Genomic DNA, 5,000 nt, shown 5'->3' on the forward strand with positions numbered 1-5,000 from the left:
GATGAGTCCCGTATCGTTATTTTTCGTCACTACCTCCCCGTGCCGGGAGTGGGTAATTTGCGCGCCTGCTGCCTTCCTTGGATGTGGTAGCCGTTTCTCAGGCTCCCTCTCCGGAATCGAACCCTGATTCCCCGTTACCCGTTACAACCATGGTAGGCGCAGAACCTACCATCGACAGTTGATAAGGCAGACATTTGAAAGATGCGTCGCCGGTACGAGGACCGTGCGATCAGCCCAAAGTTATTCAGAGTCACCAAGGCAAACGGACCGGACGAGCCGACCGATTGGTTTTGATCTAATAAAAGCGTCCCTTCCATCTCTGGTCGGGACTCTGTTTGCATGTATTAGCTCTAGAATTACCACAGTTATCCAAGTAACGTGGGTACGATCTAAGGAACCATAACTGATTTAATGAGCCATTCGCGGTTTCACCTTAATGCGGCTTGTACTGAGACATGCATGGCTTAATCTTTGAGACAAGCATATGACTACTGGCAGGATCAACCAGGGAGCTGCGTCGACTAGAGCTGAGCAGCCGGCCGCCCGGGAGTGTGTCCCGGGGGCCCGCGCGAACACGCAAGCGTCCGCTCAATTATTCCGCAAACAGGAGGAGGCTGAGCTCCCCTGCACAATACACCTCGAAACCCTCTCAGGTCCCGGCGGCGCGCAGCGCCGTCCTAAGTACTTGGTCGGGTTCGAGAGAGGCGCAATCGCCCGGAGTTTGGCGAGTAGACGCTTTAGGTGCGACCACCCGTGCTCCCAACTGAGCTTGCCGCTGCCGACAGAGGCCCGGGAGCGTGCTGTCGTGGCATTGCCGGCGGGAGACAACACGCGCCACCTACGGTGACCGGCAGCTCCAACGCCAGCGCCACAGAAGGACAAAAGCCCCACTTGGGTGCCGAAGCGAACTCTCCCAGCACAGCGCACGCGCCAACACGTCCGCACAGCTGCGATACAAACCACCTGCGAGAACCGCAGAGGCGACCGAGCAGCAGACGGCGTCGCGGCGCCGAGCGCCGGGCGGCGGCGCATCCTCAGCGCACACAGTCCTCAATCGGACCAGCACACTGCAGATGTCCACCGCGCTTCGCACCGGGCCCGCGAGGACCTACTTTGGCCGCACGGCGCCGCGTGCAGGGTGCGCCGGCGCGCAGCTGCGCCGCCTGCCGCCTCCGTCGGCCGGCGCGCCTGCCACTGGCCGCCCCCACCAGCCGGCTGTAGCGCGTGCGCCCACGCACCGCGCGGCCAGCACGCCGGGAGGCCCCCCCTCACCGGCCGGGGACGGTCCCACCCAGCCACCGCCGCGTATCGCTTCACACCCAGATGCCATTCACGTTCGTGGGCATGGTGGGTATCGCTGGAACAACCGGTTGGTAGCTCAACCGATCGTCGCCATCACTGATTCACCTCTAGCGAGAACAACCGCACCACAACGGTTTACCAGTTGTTCATTTGCATAACGTCACCAGCAAACGTAGGCGTCCATCGCCATTTGCAAATTCAACGATTGTTGCATGCCTGTGTCAGGTGTCACGACACACTATGTCTGCCCACATACACGCAACAACATGTGCACGCTTCGCGAACACGTGGAAGGTGGCCCCCGTACGTATGCGATGTCCATTGCGCGAACGACTGTCAACCGGCCTCTGTCGCATGTCGCAGATGTGGAACGCAGTGCACCATGCTATCACGGTGTGTGAGAAGAGACGACTACGTCTGACAACACGCGCCACTACATCAACAGACGGCTCATGCTGATCGCCATCCAGGGCATACCACACTGCAATCCAGCTCTTATAGGGAGACGACACGTAGCTGAGTGCACAACATTTGGACCGCATGGTTCGCCGTTGTTGGCGCAGTCGTTGTACGGTCACATGTACCACGATGTATCATTCAGTACATGAGGACCAATGTGCAGTACAGTGTGTGATTTGGACGTACAACATCAGCGGACAGTTGACACAGGCCGTACCACAGCGTAGGCTAAGTGCTTCGCACATGCGAATGCCAATGAACAACTGCAAATGCCAATGAACAACTGCAAAGGGCATTGAGCATGTACGTCCTGCTGCCATCCACATTACAGTGTATAGCTGCAAGGTGTTTAACATGAAGCGATACACTGGGGACCGGGCAGTGCGAGTAGCAAACTATATTGCGGGGGTTGCAGTTAGGCAACACTACACTAATTTAACGCGTCGTATGACAATTACAGAGCAGGTTAAGGCCCAACGTGTGTTGGGTTAAGGCCCAACGTGTGTTGGGTTAAGGCCCAACGTGTGTTGGGTTAAGGCCCAACGTGTGTTGGGTTAAGGCCCAACGTGTGTTGGGTTAAGGCCCAACGTGTGTTGGGTTAAGGCCCAACGTGTGTTGGGTTAAGGCCCAACGTGTGTTGGGTTAAGGCCCAACGTGTGTTGGGTTAAGGCCCAACGTGTGTTGGGTTAAGGCCCAACGTGTGTTGGGTTAAGGCCCAACGTGTGTTGGGTTAAGGCCCAACGTGTGTTGGGTTAAGGCCCAACGTGTGTTGGGTTAAGGCCCAACGTGTGTTGGGTTAAGGCCCAACGTGTGTTGGGTTACGTTAAGGGGCAATGTGGGTTACGTTAAGGGGCAATGTGGGTTACGTTAAGGGGCAATGTGGGTTACGTTACGGCGCAATATAGGTTACGTTACGGCGCAATATAGGTTACGTTAAGGCGCAATATCGGTTACGTTAAGGCGCAATACAGGTTACGTTAAGGCGCAATACAGGTTACGTTAAGGCGCAATACAGGTTACGTTAAGGCGCAATACAGGTTACGTTAAGGCGCAATACAGGTTACGTTAAGGCGCAATACAGGTTACGTTAAGGCGCAATGCAGGTTACGTTAAGGCGCAATGCAGGTTACGTTAAGGCGCAATACAGGTTACGTTAAGGCGCAATACAGGTTACGTTAAGGCGCAATACAGGTTACGTTAAGGCGCAATACAGGTTACGTTAAGGCGCAATACAGGTTACGTTAAGGCGCAATACAGGTTACGTTAAGGCGCAATACAGGTTACGTTAAGGCGCAATACAGGTTACGTTAAGGCGCAATACAGGTTACGTTAAGGCGCAATACAGGTTACGTTAAGGCGCAATACAGGTTACGTTAAGGCGCAATACAGGTTACGTTAAGGCGCAATACAGGTTACGTTAAGGCGCAATACAGGTTACGTTAAGGCGCAATACAGGTTACGTTAAGGCGCAATACAGGTTACGTTAAGGCGCAATACAGGTTACGTTAAGGCGCAATACAGGTTACGTTAAGGCGCAATACAGGTTACGTTAAGGCGCAATACAGGTTAGGTTAAGGCGCAATACAGGTTAGGTTAAGGCGCAATACAGGTTAGGTTAAGGTACGACATAGGTTAGGTTAAGGTACGACATAGGTTAGGTTAAGGTACGACATAGGTTAGGTTAAGGTACAACATAGGTTAGGTTAAGGTACGACATAGGTTAGGTTAAGGTACGACATAGGTTAGGTTAAGGTACGACATAGGTTAGGTTAAGGTACGACATAGGTTAGGTTAAGGTACGACATAGGTTAGGTTAAGGTACGACATAGGTTAGGTTAAGGTACGACATAGGTTAGGTTAAGGTACGACATAGGTTAGGTTAAGGTACGACATAGGTTAGGTTAAGGTACGACATAGGTTAGGTTAAGGTACGACATAGGTTAGGTTAAGGTACGACATAGGTTAGGTTAAGGTACGACATAGGTTAGGTTAAGGTACGACATAGGTTAGGTTAAGGTACGACATAGGTTAGGTTAAGGTACGACATAGGTTAGGTTAAGGTACGACATAGGTTAGGTTAAGGTACGACATAGGTTAGGTTAAGGTACGACATAGGTTAGGTTAAGGTACGACATAGGTTAGGTTAAGGTACGACATAGGTTAGGTTAAGGTACGACATAGGTTAGGTTAAGGTACGACATAGGTTAGGTTAAGGTACGACATAGGTTAGGTTAAGGTACGACATAGGTTAGGTTAAGGTACGACATAGGTTAGGTTAAGGTACGACATAGGTTAGGTTACGGTACGACATAGGTTAGGTTACGGTACGACATAGGTTAGGTTACGGTACGACATAGGTTAGGTTACGGTACGACATAGGTTAGGTTACGGTACGACATAGGTTAGGTTACGGTACGACATAGGTTAGGTTACGGTACGACATAGGTTAGGTTACGGTACGACATAGGTTAGGTTACGGTACGACATAGGTTAGGTTACGGTACGATATAGGTTAGGTTACGGTACGATATAGGTTAGGTTAAGGTACACATTGTTGTAAGGAAAGGTTTAATGGGGGGCGGGGCGGGGCGGCCGGTTTGTTGATTGTGATTATAGTAAGTGGATGCCTGCGGCATCATCTGATTTGCCACGTCAGGATGCACCTTTGGCTCATGACAGGCGGCGCTCTCATTCCATGCTTGTGGCAGACCTGTGTCTTTCATTCCTGCCATTGTTTGTGTGCTGTGAGAGGAGGCAGTATTGTGATGTTGGGTGCACCCCTGTGTAGGACATGTGTGGGTGTTGGTGGCTTGGCTGAGCAATGGTGGTTGTCGGGTGGGTGGGATATTCTGTTTTCTGAGTGGACCTCCCAGTCTGGTTATGACAGTGTGGATTGTCTAATGTGGCGGAGAGGATGCACTGGGTGTTGTTCCATGCTGGTGCTTACATATTGTCTGTGTGCGTGTTACAGGCAGAGAGTAGTGCGTGATAAGGGTGTGTGGCTGACGTGTGGTTGTGATTGTGAGCAGAGTCTTTCAGCATGTATACGGACAGTTGTATACATTATCTGTATTCTGATGGCTCTATCTATTACTAATCAGCGCCGTGTATACGTTTAATCCGGTTCCAGTCGAAACTGTTGTATCTCTGTACATTAGTGACACGGCGAGCCCGCTATGTAGTTACTCGTCTCGGCAGCTTCCACCGGTGTATGGCAAATGATTATAAGGAATCAGTCT

The 5,000-nt window shown here is 51.7% G+C and overlaps 1 non-coding gene across 1 annotated transcript in view; it reads right to left on the bottom strand.

Moving 5' to 3' along the window:
• Positions 1-511, bottom strand: part of LOC124586546 — a 1,910-nt gene extending 1,399 nt beyond the window's left edge. Inside the window, exon 1 of the ribosomal RNA XR_006975150.1 lies at positions 1-511. This exon is cut by the window's left edge and continues 1,399 nt beyond it. This is a non-coding gene — a ribosomal RNA (small subunit ribosomal RNA).
• Between the last annotated feature and the right edge of the window lie 4,489 nt (positions 512-5,000).

Source organism: Schistocerca americana, unplaced genomic scaffold (genome assembly GCF_021461395.2).
Source record: "Schistocerca americana isolate TAMUIC-IGC-003095 unplaced genomic scaffold, iqSchAmer2.1 HiC_scaffold_558, whole genome shotgun sequence".
NCBI lineage: Eukaryota > Metazoa > Arthropoda > Insecta > Orthoptera > Acrididae > Schistocerca > Schistocerca americana.